This window comes from Tupaia chinensis, unplaced genomic scaffold, assembly GCF_000334495.1.
Source record: "Tupaia chinensis unplaced genomic scaffold, TupChi_1.0 Scaffold000383_1, whole genome shotgun sequence".
NCBI classification, from domain to species: Eukaryota; Metazoa; Chordata; class Mammalia; order Scandentia; family Tupaiidae; genus Tupaia; species Tupaia belangeri.
The window spans coordinates 254,371-272,268 of NW_006159885.1; the positions used below are offsets into that span (position 1 = coordinate 254,371).

A 17,898-nucleotide genomic window follows, 5' to 3' on the forward strand; every position below is an offset into this window, starting at 1 on the left:
AATGAAAGTGAGGAATGGAAAGGAAAGCAGGTGAGATAACTCAAAACACTCTTAATCGCTTAAATGTGAGAGAGTAAGAAATGAAGCTCTCAAAAGGAGTCAATGTGAAGTCCTCACTCAAAGCTGTGAAGACGGAGCCAGTGGTGTCAGTTGGTGTCTCTGTGACAGGTAGAAAGAACAGTGTCCCTGGCACTTGGTTCATTCTTGGTTTCTGTACCTTCTTTTACTGTTCTTTTGTAGAGTCCATTACACTAGCTGTGCAGAGATAAGCAGTCACCAAACCTTTCTGAGTGTCATTTTTCTCATTTATATTATGGGGCTATAATAGGTATTCTTGGAGCTTTCCAATAGAAGGAAAACGAGCATGGTAAAGGAGAGTGAGTGACCCAGAAAAAAGCCAGCTGGCTGCCAAATAGCCTCAGAAATTGACACCATTAACTTGATAAATTTACTATGGCACATCTATTCTTTGGCCCAGTGAACACAGAAACTGGACTTGATGAACTCACCCAGAAATGTCCAAGAGTCTAATAATAATCATTTAACAATTTAATTGACACAAATTGTGTTCATATGAACTGGTATAGATGCCTGGCATTTGATACTCACAACTGGGAACATCCTTTTCCAATAGATAGAATATTTATATGTTTTTTTTTCCCCCCCTGGGAAACCTGCTTTTCATATTAAAGATTACAGAAATTACATCAAAATAATATTCTTGTGCCTTGTAAAGATGGAATTAGAACAACCAATGGGATTCCCTCCAGGTCATAAGTCTTGCTGAATTAATGCTGCCCTTATAGGGTACACCCTCTGTAATACTAAAATGCCCCATGGGTAGCACTAGATGGTCACTGTAGAATTCTGTTTTTCTACCTCACTTTTTAAAAATGTTTTACACATTTTTTCTTTATATGTGTTCAGGGCCCTGTGTTGGCTTGGTTGTTGCTTCTAAGACAACCACAGGAAAGAATTCTTATCTTTCCTTTTTGTGCGGATTTATAAGATTTTAACCTGGGACCAGCAGTTGGTATAATGGCTATATCGCTGTACTCTCATGTAGTCAACCATGGTTCGATTCTTGGACCTGGTGGCTTAAACTCACACTGGGCAGGTGTGCATGTGTGCCCAAGATCCTGAGAGGAGAATGGACAAGGGATTGTGGCATGGCCATTCCCTCTTGAGGATGATTTCACACTTTCTGTCTCTGTCTCTATCTTTCTGGCAAGCACATGCACCCTATAGCAAAAATCTCTAGCCCCCCCCCAAAAAAAGATTTTAACCTTTCCCTCATTTCTAGCTTTAATTGAGATAATGTGTATAAAACCCACTACATGAAAAGCTGTAAGGTGTAGAAGTCTGAGCATGGATTCTGAAGTCAGACAGACTTGGGCTTGTGTTTTGATTCTATGGTTTCCTGTTGGTAGGACTGTCAACAGTTTACTCACCCACTCTCAGTTCTCTGAGTTCTTCACCTAGGAAATACAGATAAGAACCAAATCAGTCACAGCACTAGTTCTGTGAGGATTCAGTGAGGATGCAGTGGTTATACGAATGTCTGGTCAACAGTGAGAGTCAGTACATGCTAGTTCTTGTTAAATTATCACTATGTATTAGTAACTATAATTAGATATGTGATTCTTCTTCACTTGAGAAGAGGCAGAGAGCTAGAGACTGGAAAGTGTAATAATGCAAATAAGAGTCTTTCATAATGCCTGAAACATGAGAATGCTTAGGAAATGTTCCTTGAATTTGTAAACTTAAGAGTCTACACAGTGGCCGACAAAGAGACAATTTTATCATCTTCTGCATTTAACAATCCTAAAATCCTTTGGGTTCCTGGTAAACAAGGCTGATATCTAATGATTTCACTTCTTAAACTGTTAGAAATTCTAACTCTATTAAAAAAAGGAAGAGTCATGAGAGTTTGTGAATTAAGTTATCGACTGAGGCCCTACTATCTGAGAGACTCCAGATGACCTACTTTATGTTGGTGCTTGGGACCAAAAATAAAGTCTTCACCTTTTATTATCATTAGTTGAATATAAGGCTAAGACTATTCTTCAATTTGCTACTGATTTATTTTCAAGTTATGGATGTGTTAAAAGATCTTCCTATGACTACACTATTTGAATGAGCTTTATTATTCCATAAGTCTGTTACCAAAGTGACTAGAAATAATGGTTCAATTGGCATAAGAGTTGTCAGTCTGTGACCTCAGCCAAACTTGTTCTGACTAGAATTATATGAGCTACACAGCCATGGAAAGCACAAGGTGAATTTGGCCCCAGGATATCCCACTTTGGTCAGTTCAACAGCATTTATGGAGTACATCCTTGGTGTCAAACATTGCATTTGGGGCTGTGAATAAAGAGATAGCCAATATGTGATTTCAGAGGGGGGATTATTTTTAATTCTATTAATAATATTATTATTATTATTTTAATTTGATATGTGATTCTTAATCGAGGAGAAATGCATAGTCTAAAGGGGAAGATGAACCATAAACCTGTGATTTAGAATAATAAGGACACCAACAGGGTTCATACAGTGTATAAAGGAAATAATAAAATAGTGCGATGCTGCCGACCTGATGTTTAACAGACCTTGTTTGCCCTCTCCAGATCAAACTTTTCCTGACCCCACCTACTGCCACGCTCTGCCTTGCAGGAAAGCCCATATTTTATTTTCATGTTCACCACTAACACAGCCATGTATTCAGGGAGGGAGCACCTCCCAGTCTAGAGAGGAGTCTTGGCTACATCTACACCAGCCTTGGTGACTGTAGTCTAATTGCCAGTGATTGCTTTTGACACTGTAATGGCTAATTTTATGTCTCAATTTAGCTAGGCTATGGTATCCAGATATTTGGTCAAATACATTTGGAAGCTGCTGTGAAGTTATATTTTTAGATGAGATTAACAGTCAAATCAGAAGACTGAGTAAAGCAGATTACCCTCAATAATGTGGTTGAGCCTCATCCCATCAGTTGAAGGTCTTAAGGGAAAAAGATTGAGGTCCCCTGTGGAAGAGGGAATCCTGCCTCCAAAATCCTTGGACTCCAATCTGCAACATTCTTTTTTCTCCTAAGCATCCATCCTGCTGGACCACCCTGCAGATTTTAGGTTTGCCAGTCTCCATAATAATGTGAGCCAATTCCCTCAAATAAATCTATCTCTATTTCTCTCCCTCTCACTTGAGCAAGCTCTTATAAAATCCCCCATTCTGTTGGTCTGTTTATCTGGAGAACCCTGAATAATACACTGGACAGAATGAACATGTAATAAACACTTCTATCATGGCATTTGAGAGAAGTCTGCTGGGGGAAAAAAAAGCGTCCCAATAGCACTGGTTACTTTGAACAAATAAAATAAGACAAAAAAGAAGCAAAACATTTAAGGGAACCAAAATCAAAAGAAATCTATTGATTATAACATCTATGGGAACGTCTTTGACTGGACAATGCATATTATATTCACGATGGGGAAATTAATTTGGTTTGGTGTAATGATACACAATGATGAAATTTAAAATAAATAAATAAATTTATATACTTTTAAAAAGCTGCACTAAAGGTGGCAGCATGGAAAGTTGGAAAGGACCCATATCTTTTTATTTTATTTTGTATTTTATTTTGTCATTTATTTATTTATAGATGAGAGAGACAGAGAGAGGAAAAGTGAGAAAGAACCCCCATGGGAGATGATCACACTAATTCCTTCTCTATTTCGCCTTTCAGGATTTTGGACATGCAGATACATGTGCCTAGTGTGTTTTTTTCTAACCACTGGATCTGAGACACACACTGTATAGTCAACCATGTGAGAGCCAGCCACTTTAACCAGCATGTTACCAACTGACACAAATGCATATATTTTTAAGACCCACTTGTAGATTGAGTTAATCATGGAACTGCCTCACTACTGATTTTAGTAAAGAAGTAGCAAACTTATTCTTGGAGCTACTTTGAGTTGAACTTTCTGTTACATGAGTCCAAAACAGTCTTCTAGATTCAGGTCTTTCAGAAGAAGGTTAAAAGAAAGAAAGAAATTAGACCTGGGTCTTTGCACTACTCAGGCTTACTCCAAGTAGAGAAGTAGAACATGAGGCATATCAGGCAGCACAGGCAAAACGAGGTGAAAAAGCAGGTTGGTTTCAGAAAGTGGAAGACACTTATGAGGTCCCAAAAGGCAGGGGACAGGGTAGATCACAATGAATGAGAAAGGGCCAGATTATGAATCTTTTTGCTTTCTGTTTTCAGGAGTTCAGACTCAATCCCTTTAAAAATAGGGAAATTATAAGGCAATTCTAAGTTTTAAAGAGACACAATCAAATGTGCATTTTAGAAAGCCAGCTATCATCGTAGTGATGGGTACACTGAATTCCAGTGAGAATATCAGAGGCAGAAGGATCAATAATGTGTTGTTGTGTGTTTTTGTTTGTTTTTAGGGTTTTTTCCCCCTTTGGGTGTGTGTACTCAGTGGGAGAGAGAGAGACAGAGATGGTAAGAGGGAAAGTGAGAAATCACCCCCCACAGGAAATGGCCACACCACAATCCTTCTTGTCCATTCTCCTCCTGGGATCTTGGGCAGGCACACACACATGCCCAGCATGATTTTGACTTGAACCACAGTTGGCCATGTGGGAATCCAATGACGTAACCATTTCACCATCTGCTGGTCCCAGGTGCTGTTGTTTTCAGTCATCCAGGCAAGAGATGACTAGCATCTAGACTAAGACTGCAAAACCAAAACAATTGGGTTAATCTTGGTTTTGAAGCAATTCAGCATGGTTTTCTTAAGAAGTATTTACAATAACATGTATGATTAAGCCACTTTGCAGTATATTCTGAAGGGGAAATCACATTAAGTATGCAGTGACAATGCTTAGGGAATGAATGTAAATTAAATAATTAATTAAAAATTTAAAAGAAGTATTTAAAGTATGTCAGCAGGAGCCAGCAGACAGTATGATAGTTAAGGCACTGGATTCCCACATAGTCCTTGAAGCAAGTTATATAATAATAATAGCTTATAATATTATTATTATTATTATTATTACGAACTCATCAGTACAAACTGCAGTATGTTCTTTACGGAGAAAGCACTCAAGTTTTGAGAAGTTCAGCAGTTATAGTCTGGAGAATGGATAGGAGGGTGAGCCTTTTGGGAAGCTAAGTCTAGAGATGAAGAAGGACATCACCAGTGAAGACTGAGTTCCTAAAGCTAGTGTAGACAGAGAATGAGCCTGCATGAAGGCTCAGAGGCAGGCATGACAAGAAGCACATGAGAGATAGAATGAAGGTTGTTGTGGCTGGAGTGTAAAGTGACAGAGGCAAAGTGGTTTGAGCTTGGAGGTGATCAGGAGCCAGCTCGTGGAGGGTCTTGCATGCCATACTTCAATGTTTGGGTAGAGATCCTGGGAAAAGTAAGACAGTGTACAATTAGATCTGGGAAGTACCAAGTGATCTTGAAACTGAGTTTCTAAGAGACCTGGATGATTAATAGAGGAGCTCCTGGCTGCCATTTCTTATCTAGACTGGAACTAGAGGGTTGCTTTGGCTCACCTCACCATTTTCTGGAGCTTTCTCTAAACTGAAGTAAAAATCATTCACCCAGGCCAATAAATCTTCCAAGCACATTATTTTCTATCCTGACCTTGTTAGGTAGTTTTTAAAAAAAATCTCAAGATTAGAAAATGAAGGTAATTAGAGCCAGCAAATGACGTAATGGTTACATCGCTGAATTCCCACATAGTCGCCCATGGTTTGAGTCCTGGACGTGGTGACTTAAAACTCACGCTGGGCCTGTGTATGTGTGTGTGTGTGTGTGTGTGTGTGTGTGTGCCTAAAATCCTGAGAGGTGACTAGAGGACAGATTGCGGATGGCCATCCCCCCTGAGGGATAATTTCTTGCTTTTTGTCTCTCTGTCTCTCTCTGTCCTTTCTCTGTCTCTCTGGTGAGTGCATGTGCCGTATAGCAAAAATCTCTCAAAAAAAAAAAAAAAAAAGAAAAGGAAATGAAGGTAATTATGCCCAACCATTTGTGGTTTAGTACTGATGTCTATGTTTTTTAGACCAGCCAATTTTCTGCTCAAGCACATTTCATGGTAGATATCAGTAAGGCGTGTGAACTCTCTTTTTTCAATAATTTTAGGGTGCTTGCTGATTGAGAGTGGCCTTCGGGGGTTGTGCATGGTTCTCATTCCTCCGTGTGGTAAATGGCAGTGGTACCTATATTGGTTTTCTATGTAACAACTACTACATATTTTGCAGCTTAAGATTACTCGTATGTATTATCTCATGGTTTCCTTGGGGCAGGAGTCTAGGGCTTGACTAAACTGGGTCTTGGCTGAAGGTCTGGCAAGGCTGAAAAAGATGTCAGTCTGGCTGCAATCTCATCTGGGCCCAAGCTTATGCCAATTCCTGGCAGAGCTCAGTTCCTTGGGCTATAGGACTGAGGCCTGTGATTCCTACAGACTGCCTCTTCTCTACAGGCAGTTCATAGTATGGATGTTTCTTCTTTAGGCTAGAAAGAGATTGTTTCATGCTTGTACATCTTCCTTCCATGAAGGCCTGAACTCTCTTTTAAAGATCAGGCCCATCCATCCGGGATGTTGTCCCTTTTGATGAACTCAAAATCAACTGATTAGACACCTCATTCACATCTGAAAAATCTTCATCTTTTCCAGATAAAGTAATATAATCATAGGAGTGAAATGCCATCAGACTCATAAATCCCACTTATACTCAGGGGTATGGACACTTGGAGGTGGGAATCATCTTAGAATTTGGCCAAGAAATGGGGTATTATCTGTTGAAGATAACTTTATAATATTATCAACTGGACTGGAGAGAAATGTAAACATGTTAGAACATTCACTTTGTAAACTAATGACATCATTGAATGTATATAAGAACTTGAAATAAAATAAGATAATTTACAAAAAAGAAAGAAAAAAAGAATTTGGCCAAACACTGTTATCTTCATTCTTCCGCATAGTGAGTGATGGCCCCTTGTTCTTTCATAGAGAAGACCATAAAATATTGTTAAGATGCTCAATCAAAATGGATCACAGGGTAGAATTTGAAGGTGAAGGAGACATTGTTCTAGCCTAACATCTTCATATTTTAAAGGGGGAAATCATAATCTTTGAACTGGAAATTACTTTTCATGTGTTCACCTGAGCCTATCTACAGAAGAAAACCAAAGCTAGCTTCCCCATTCCTATGTCTCTCCCCTAGGCTTTTCAACCAGTGTTTCTATTAATAGATATGTAACAAATATATAGAGTGAGGCAGAGGGAGGTATTTCCCAGGATTTGGTTTGGAAACTTCCTTGTGAGTACAGCCATTGTCTAGCACAGGGATATAGAAGAGACAGAGTAAGGTGATGGGACAAGTATACAGAGGCTATCAGTGTGTAGCAGTCCTCAGACATTAATCCAGATGGTGGTTCAGTTGGCTCTTCCAGCCACTTCCCCTTCCGTCATCTCTCTGGCCTTATTTTGCTCTGGTTTCTGAAAGCTCTCCTATTTAGATCCTTGTTTTCCTGTTTGGTGACTTTTTCTTTTTGACTACAGGAGTGGACTCAGTGCTTGCTTTTCCTTAGTCCTTTCTACCTCCGGCCTCACCTTTGACCAACATGCTCTGCTGACCCTGATGTCAAGTATAGCTTAGGATTCACTATATGATCACCCAAACCCAAGACAGTTTCCCTCTAAAATGTAGAAGATCCCATTACCAAAGCTATCTACCTTCCAGCCTCCTTCAGTACATCAATTAAGTGCTATATATAGCCGTTGTATTCATGTCCTATTACTACTAAAACAAATTACCACAAACTTAGTAGCTAAAACAACACAGATATATCATCTTATAGTTCTGATGATGAGAAGCCCCACAGTCAATGTGTCAATAGGGTCTCATACCTTTGGGAGACTCGCAGGAGAATCTGTTTCCTTGGTGCTTGCACCTTCTAAAAACCATCTGTATTGCTTAGTTCATGGTCTCATCCTTGCATGGTCTAGCCTCCTGCTGTCACATCTCTTTCACTCTGACATTCCTTCTTCCTACTTACACAAACCCTTGTGACTGCACTTGGCCCATTTGAATAATATAGGATGAGCTCCCCATCTTGAATTTTTTTGTTTTGAGAGACATTTTTGCTATAGGGCACAGTTGCTCACTGGAGAGACAGACATAAAGTGAAAAATCATCACACCCACCCCTGGGGGGGGGGGGGGGGGGGTGATGGCCAGTCTCCTCTTGGGATTTTGAGCACATATGTACACACACCTGCCCAGCATGAGTTTTAAACCACTGGGTTTGGAACTCAAACTGCAGTTGACTATGTGGGAGTCCAGCGACATAACCATTACGCCATCTGCTGATCCCTCTTGAAATTCTTAACCTAATCAAACCTGCAAAGTCTCCTTTGCCAAATAAGGGAACACATTCACAGATTTTAGGGACTAGGATATGGACTTTTTTTTTTTTGAGAGGTTTTTGCCATAGGCCGTGTGTGCTCGCCAGACAGACAGAGAGAGACAGAGAGACAGAAAGCAAGAAATCACCCCCTAGGGGGGATGGCCATGCCTCAATCCCTTCTCCTCCATTCTCCTCTCGGGATCTTGGGCATGCACGCACACGAGCCTGGCATGAGTTTTAAGCCACCGAGTCCAGGACTCGAACTGCGGTTGACTACATGGGAGTCCAGTGACATAGCCATTACGCTAACTGCTGGTACGTAAGATGTGGACATTTTTGAGAGACCATTTTTCTGTCATCCATAGTTGCATTCTCTCCAAAGCTGGTAGAAGCATAATAATCCATCAATACATACATTATTTTGTAGTTGTTAAAATGCCATCACTTACATTACTCCATTCAGCCCTTACAATAGTCGCACTATTATTTCCCTTTTTCTCAGAGGAAAAAAATGTAAGTCAGGTGAGATGAGTGTCCATGTTTCCAATGCAGGTTAACATAGAATCAGGTCTGAAAACTACTACCTTTTACCTTTCATTCAGTGCTCTTTCATTACAAATCTGTTTGAATGCTATTAATAGAATATAACAGTTTCATAGGATATAGTTCTAGGTAAACACACACACACACACACACACACACACACACACAATTAAGGAAGAGGGCCACCACGTAGTCTGGTGGTTAAGGCACTGGACTCCCACATGGCTAACAATGGTTTAAGTTCTGGACCCGGTGGCTTGCTTTCTCTATCTGTCTCTCTCTCTCTGGTGAGCACAAATTTTATTTATTTAATAAATAAAACAAAATATATACTTGTTTTTTTTAAAAAAATCAATTAAGGAAGAAACAAAAAATTAAAGAAAATGTTATGCCAGTCAAATTTATCTTCCCTCTAGGTATAATTTACCATTTGAATATCATTCATTATGTTTTAGAAAATCCTTTTCAGTTCTCCTTTTATCTTTTAAAATCATCTCTTTATTTTGGGATAATCATAAATATACAGAAAAGTTGCAAAGATAATGCAGGGAGTTCCAAAATCTCCTTTACCCAACTTCTCTTAATGTTAACATTTTGCATTCATGTGTGCATTTGTCAAAACTGAGAATTCAACCCAGCTGCATTTACTATTAACTAAACTCAAGGTTTGAGGGAGATTTCCCAGTTTTTTTCATGAGGGTTATTTTTCTGTTTCCTGATCTGGTTTAAGATAGGTAGCGGATGGCATTTAGCCATCATATATCCTCTGGTCTGTGGAAGTTTTTCAATCTTTCCTTTTATTTTTAATGACGTTGACAATACTAATGGGTACTGGTCAGGTAATTTGTAGACTATCCCTCAGTGTAGGGTTGTTTAATATTTTTCTCATGATTAAACTGGAATTGTGAGTTTCTGACATATTTCTATAGAGTTAGTATGTCATCTTCATTTCATCAAGGGGTACATGTTACAGCATGTATTGTATCTCATCTGTGACAACTTGTAAAGTAAGACAAATCAGTATTTCTCTCCACGACCAGCAGATGTGGAAGACTCAACAAGGTGAAGGATTTACCCATGGCTGTAAAACAAACAGTGGAGTTGGACCTAGAACCTAGCTTATTTGCATTGACAACCAATATTTCTCAAAGTAGACTATACTCTAAAATCCCTCCTGATGTCTCACTTTATGGCATCAAATTTTTTGCTATAAAAGTATATGTGAACATTTAAAAAAAAAATAGGACTTTAAATTTCTCTCAAGGATACAGCATGCATTTTAAAGAGCTTCATGGTATATGGCTTGGTCAGGGAATAACTCTTAAAGGTGGCCAGTCTTTACGATGTAAGTTCTGTTTGAACTACTGAATTTTGCTGAGCAGGATATGAGTCATTGAATACACCAGTACTCTATCCTCTGGACTTTATTTTCATAGTTATTAATCTTCTTTTTCTTTGGATCATGGAAGCAACAAAGAGTATTAGAAAGTGCTGACTGACTTGAATCTCTAATTAACCAAATATAAAATCTTAAGCAATTCCCTTTAAATATCAGGATCTGATAAAGTCAGAGCATTGAGCTGCAAGGTTTTTCAAAGACTTTTCCAGTTCCACTATTCACTCAGTTTGCTAATATGATATAAAATTGGTTTGGGAGATATATTTAGCAGCATAAGAAATAGAATATTGATTTCATTTACAGGATAATTTTATTACGTTCTCAATATCAGTGTTTGTAAGTGGAGTTAGTGATGTAATTATCTCTCTCTAGTTTTTTGATCTCACATCTCTAAGAAAAAGCAAGTAGAAGTTAATGGATACATACTTCTCAGTATGAGAGAGTGATGTTACACCTACTCACTCTCAATTACAAATACTTTCAGTTATTTTTTTTCCCAGAAAATTGAGATGTGTAGTGTTTAAAATCTACTCTAAGCCCTCTATGTGTCAGACACCCTGCTAGACACTGGTGACACGAATAAAACACAGCTCCTGATTTAGGTGACAACATGCAAATCACAAATTGCAGTTTAGCCTGATAAGGAGTGTTAAGATAATGGTGGCAGGACTCATTGGTTGCACAAAGGAGAAAGTAACTAATTCTAGAGTTGGGATCAGAGAAAGCATTGAGGAAGAAAACTTCTTTTGAGATGGTCTTAAAATACATATAGGTGTCTGCCAGGTAGACAGAATGGAAAAGGCCATTGCCAGTGGATTAAACATGATGGAATCTGACTACCAAATAACAGATTTTAACCTTCTTGCCAACAGTAAACACTCCTCCTTATCATCTCATTGGTGACTGTCCCTCTTACTGTCATATTTTAGAGCTGTACAGTGCAAAGGGCAGTAGTCTCAGAAGATAATGCTTTGAGTCCTACTCTGTTGTGTACTAAACTATGTGATGTTTAGAAGTCACCTAACATCTCATAGCCTCAATTTACTCGCTTCTAAAATAAGAACAGTAAGACCTGTCTCAAATATTTTTGTAAAAATTATGTATTAGATTTAGTTTTGCCCTATAGACTATGAAAGTGTTCATACAAAGACCTTAAATTTAGTTTTGCTTTATAGACTATGAAAGTGTACATATAAAAATCTTACTCCTTGTGTTACTACAATTTTGCATTAGGCAATTTGAGGTTGTAAGAAAAAAGACCTGCTCAGTTGTACTATTCCTCTTAGTTTTTAATGTATGCTTCTAATCCAGGAAGACACTGTAAGCCTTTAAAATGTATGTTAATTACAGTGTGTGATGCACTAAGATACAACTTGGGGCCCAGCCCAGCACTCTACTCTGGTTGAAGCTGCTCCTCAGCAGGCTAAGGCAGCTTGGGAGAACCAGTTTCTAAAATTCACTGCCCATCTGCAAAACCAGGCACAATGATATACACCCATACTCCCAAGTACATGGGAGGGTTAGGCAGGAGGATTCACACACACACACCACCACCACCACCACACCACACACACATATATTTTGGGTGCAAATATACATAAAACCTACATATGTACTTCAGCACAGAGAGGATTTGTCTGAGTCAGGTTGCAGCCATCCAATGTGGAGGACTCGAACAGGATGGACTTTTGTACCAATTCTTCTCAGAGGGACCTGGCTCTGCTGGTGGAAGGAACATCTGGAGCTTCAGGACCTATCCAGTCAGACATGCACCAACTGCAGTATAGCAGAAGTAGCTTACACTGGGTATAAGCAGTAAATGAATGCATTGTCTACAGAGAACTTGATAACAATAATAAAGGCCACTAAAATTTTGTTCTGCTTTTTATTATCCCATACCCTCTCAATTCTAAAAATGCTCCTGCCCTCAAAAATATTTTGTTTCTCTAAGTTCTAAACCATTCCTGTAGTTACTACTGAATTTTAATAATATAGGTGTATGAGACCAGCAGGTGATGTAGTGCTTAAGGAGCTGGACTCCCACATAGCTGACCACGGTTTGAGTCCCAAAGCCGATGGCTTGATACTCACACCAGGCATGTGTGCATGTGTGCCCAAAATCCCCAGAGGAGACTGAAGGAGAAAGGACTGTGGCATGGCCATCCCCACTGGAGGGTGATTTCTCGCTTTCTGTCTCTCTGTCTCTGTCTCTCTGGTGAGTCCACGTGCCTTATGGCAAAAATCTTTCAAAATAATAATAATAATAATAATATATGTGTAATCTTCAAATTAGCACATTTTTGTTACTTATCCTTTAACAACGATTGTAGTCTACGTAGAAGTTACTTGGGGGAACTCTTAACTTTTCAATTAGCCTCCAACACAGAGGTACTCAGCTACATTTGTTCCAAGAAGATGTGCCTAAGAATTCCAGATTAGTGAAGTTCATTGTACGGCAGATCTTGCCTCCAATCCCTTTCATCCTGCAAATTCCTAAACTGTTCATTCAAAATAAACAGCAGTAACACTGTACAAATAATTGTGTTGTGATAGTAAACCCAAAGAAACAAAAACTCGAATCACTCCAATTTCCTCACTCTGTGTGACTATATTGTGTGTTTATTTGTACTTGTAGCAGAATGTGAATGGCAAGGTATAATATTTTTATTTGGTAAGTGTGACTTTTAGCTCATGCATAGAATAATTTATTGAGTCTGAATGATATCTTTTAACATTTAAATTTATTTTTAAATTGTTTTAAAACTGGAGAAAGATCAAGAATAATGATTATTTTACTGTGATTGATTATTATGTGATTACTCAAGAAAAAGATTGTATGGTTTAGAGTAGGGATTATTAAAAAAAAATCTGTTCTGTGGTCAACCACTTGAGGTATAGCAGTACAGCCTTAGGCTCAGAAACTTTCTATGCACTAAAAATTCATTCAAGAATGGCAACACAAAAGCAGAGCTCATGGCTGCCTTCTGGCCATGAAACACACGGATTCTCTGAGTGAAACTAACTGGGTTAACATCCATGGCCTTGGCCTCATAACCCCCTGGCTTCCAAGCTAGATGAAAATCCATCCTTCCCTCCTCCTGGCAAAGCCTATTTGAAAGACATACCTTGGTTGCCTTCTTAAGCTACAAATACAGCTTTATTGAAAAGCAGCTTGGTGAACTGCTGTTGGAGGAAGCTCTACAAGGGTAAATAGAGCTCATTTAATTGTTGTGTGATAATGGGATTGTTTACAGAAGATACAGCGGGATGCTTTAACTTCAGGTTATGCCTCTTTGTCAAGTAGAAGACAATCAAAGACAGCAAAACTATAACCCCCAACCAGGAATCCTACTTTTTTATATCTGTAAAACTAACAGGGAAGAAAGTGCCTGTGGACTCTGTTATGAAACATAACAAAGACAAACCCTGTAGCAAAAGTTCTTAGGCAGCAAGTATCTAGCATGGGGTGCTCCTACTTTGAGAATTTGGCAACACAAATAAGCCAAGTCTCCTTCCCCAACCTAGCCCGATTGCTGCAGGGAGAAGGGGGGTGGGGGTCTTTCTACTCGACAACCCATTTTACTCCTCCTCATAAATGGCCCCCATGGTGACTGTGATGATCTTGTATTTTAATTCCAGATTGTTCTGCAAACTATCTTGTCTTCTCTCTGACTAGAATTGGGTCACCACCGCCAGCCAAGTGCCAAACCACTGGCTCTTTTTCAACCCTATTTCAATAACTAGTGATTCTCCTTTCAGACACTTTTCTTTTCTGGAAGAGTGTACATTTCTAAACTCATCATTTCTAAACCTGAGACTTCCTTTGCAGCTTTCTGTGTCTGTTCTTACTCGTGTCACCTTCTAAGCAATAGTATTCCGGAGCCTACTACATTGCCTTCTCAATTCGTCTCACCACCTCGGTGGTCATCTGCTTTATGGGAACAATGACAAAATCTCCAGCTTCTTTCCAGTCACAACCTCATATCCCAAGCATTTGGATAGCTCTGCCTTCCCCATTAAGCACCTGAACTTCACAGGGTGTAGCTAATATCAATTATAGACCCTATTAGGTTTTATCTGAAGTTATCTAGTTGTAGTCCTAGGGCTATGACTTCTTCTCCCTAGAATGATCTTTCTAACACTCCATCAATGGCCCAGAATCATAACTCATTTTGAAGTGTTTCTTACTTAGACTATGCCTTCCTTGCATTTGTTTTTCCTGGGAAAACATTAGCTTTCTGTGATTTATTAGGAAAAAAAAAATGCCTTTATCTCATCAGTATGAAACTGTGTCAAAAATATATTATTTTACTATAGTATTTTTATAATATGCCACATTATAATATCATGATATATTCCATCAATGGCCCAGAATCATAACTCATTTTACTGCTGTTTTTTAATCATGCATTTTGCATTGTGGCAGTTACTTTTCTTGTAGACATTCTTCTTAGAAGCCTCTAACACACTGTTCTAATGCAGACCGATGGTTTTCTAAGCTTGTTCAACTCTCACAATGCCTTTCTGTTTTTGTTTTTGCTTTACTTCTGGGGTTATTTTTATTCTTTCTCATCTATTGAATTTACTTTATAATTTTCTGAACTTCATATTTAAGTTTTGCATTTTGGGGTTGTGTTTGTTGTGTTTTGTTCTTTTTATAGAAAGGATGTGTGGGGGATCAATTTTCTGGGTCTGCCAAGGTTCAGGAAAAGGCCTTTCTTTTGCCCTTACACTTGAATGATAGTTTGTCTGGTAATAGAATTCTAGTTTCAAAACTACCTTCCTTCAGACTTTTCATGGCATTACTCCACTGTCAGCTTGCAGACAGGGTCTTAGATGAAAAGGTGATCCTTTTGTAGATAAATGTTCCTCAGTACCTCAGGCCCTTCCTGGCTTTTAAGACATTATCTTTATCCTTGAAGTTTAGAAATGTCACCATGATGTACCTAAATGTGTATGTCTTTTTTTCATTATTTGTGCTCAGCATACTGAAATGCAAGTTCCAATAGGAAAGATTTTTTTGTTGTTGTTTGTTCATTAAACTATAAATGCTAAGAACAGTGTCTGGCAAAAAAGCAAGAGTGTACTAAATTTTATTGACTAAGTGAACTAATATTCAGGTTGCTGCTTATCTTAGGGAATTTTTCTTTTATTATTTTTTTGATTATCTCTCCTATCTACTCCCTGCTCTCTCATTCTAGATGGGAACAAACAGACCTATCTTGCAATATTTTTTTTCTTTTCTTTTTTTTTCTATAATTTCTATGTTCTTTCCTTGCTCTCATAATTTCTACTTCTATCTTTTTATAGTAAGTTCTAGGAGATTTTATTATCTTCCATATTCTTACTTTGCTTTTCAACAATATCAATTCTATTGTATAGGACCTTTATTAGTTTTTTAATAAAGCTATCATATTTTAATTTCTAAAAAAAAATCACTTTTGCATTTTCGTTTATTGTTTTTATGAACATTCTCTTGTTTTATAGACATGTTATTTTCCTAAGTCTCTACAAGAATACGAATTAGTTTTTTGTTTGTTTTTGTTTTACTTTTCTTTTGCCTTCTATGCTATCTCTCTTTGTTAATCTTGGTTCTTCTCTCTTATGCTGTTGATATTCCTCAAGCATCTGGTTATTTTTAGCCATTTATTGCTATTTTAAACAAAAGGCTAGATGTCTAACATCTGGAACTGGTATGACTTTGTAGTTATGCCTATCTCTATGATATGCCCTACCTTGAATGATAAGGTTAAAATGGAGAATGCTGGAACTTGTGGAGGAGCAGTCGGAAAGCAACTGGACCCACATAGGAAAGGTCCTGGAGTTGTGTTCCAGGATCTTCCGGAGCACACCAAGTGTATTCCAAGCTAAAATTGCGGGTTGGACATAACATGAAGATCCTGTTGGGGATGCCTAGTGCTCCCCACTTTGTCTCTCTCTCTCTCATGGAAAGCAATAAATTAGATAGTAAAATATGAAAGAAAATTAATTTACCAAAAGAAGAATGCTAAGGAACTATCTTCCCTTCAAGATACATGAGTAGAAGATAAAGAGGCAAGCTGGTGAATCTCAGTCTCCAAAGCAAGGAATAATTTACTTAAGGAAGGGTACATTTTATTCTTCTGCAGAAGAATATTTTTTATCTCCTTTTCAACTACATGCTTCTAAAGTTACCCTGGTTTGGTCTGCTTCTCTCTGGCCCCATGTACATACTAAGAACGCGTACCCCTTCCGACCGCCACACACCCATACGCAGTTTTATTTTCTTTTTGTTTTTGCTTTTTTTGCTTCATTGGAAGGGTCTTCTCTTGGCTTCAGCATGGGAGAAAATGTCATATCTAGACTTAGCATTAATATGCAAAGGAGCAGAAGGAAAAGAAGCCAGTGTTTCCACAGGTTACCCTGCGCTTAGTCTGCTCCTGCTCCCTGTATTACTGCCAGCAGGTCTAGCCTTTCTCCAGGGAGATGGTAAAAATGTCAGAAGAAAGGTTGTTACTACTGCAAGGATCTTGTTCTCTGACTGATATTTTCTGAAAACTCTTCAAGACTCTCGATTCTGTAAATGGTATGTGTCCATATTTATCAGAACTTCCAAGTATTTATTGCTTTCTATTATCTTTTCTGTCAGCATATCTGCAATGTATAAGTGGAAAGGAAAGTAAAGCTGCGGACTCTGACTGATAATGTACCCAAACTGAGTGGATATACTTTTCCCAGCAAACTGTTCTTTCTTCCTAGCTCCCTCATGGTTTTAATGTCTCACCAGGTTTGAGAGGCAAAAGGCAGTAGCCATTGATCAGTGTTAGTTCTTGGGGTCAAAAATGTATTCCAGGCCCACTTGTGATGAAGCAGTGGTGGCACCAAGTTCTGCCCTGCTGGAAGTCATATGGAAGATTGTGGTTCAGTTCCCAGGTTGGTCTCTACACACTGTGCACTCCCATGAGTTCCTGTGATCCTGGCTGGTTGGGAAAGCCAAGAGGGAACACAGCTTGAGACACTTTTGAGGGTGTTTGTCTCCTGGAAACAAAAGAAGGGAGAAAGATATAAGAAAAAGAAAGAAAGGGGAAAGAGAGAGAGTGAGAGAAGAAGGGAAGGAAGAAAGAGAAAGAAAGAAAGAAAGAAAGAAGGAAAGAAAGAAAGAAAGAAAGAAAGAAAGAAAGAAAGAAAGAAAGAAAGAAAGAAAGAGAGAAAGACAGAAAGAAAGAGAGAAAGACAGAAAGAAAGAGCAGGCAGAAGGGGAGAGAGAGGAAAGGATGTAAGGAAGGCACAAAAAAGGAAGGAAGAAGGGAGGGAGGGAGAAAGGAGAGAAAGAAAGATGGAATGAAACAGCAAGAAAGGAGGGAGGAAAGAAAGAAAAAGAAAGGGAGAGAGAAAGGGAAAACAGGAAAGAAGGAATGAAGAATATCTTTCAATCCAGACACTGGAGAGTAGCTGGGTATACAGTGGTGAACAAAACAAATATGGTCTTGCCCTCCTAGAGCTTATAATTTATCAGAGGAGATAAATATCAACCAAATAATCACAC

The 17,898-nt window shown here is 38.6% G+C and overlaps 1 protein-coding gene across 1 annotated transcript in view; it reads left to right on the forward strand.

Moving 5' to 3' along the window:
* CA10 (carbonic anhydrase 10 (inactive)) overlaps positions 1–17,898 on the forward strand; it is a 601,034-nt gene that overhangs the window by 97,688 nt on the left and 485,448 nt on the right. The window lies entirely within an intron of this gene.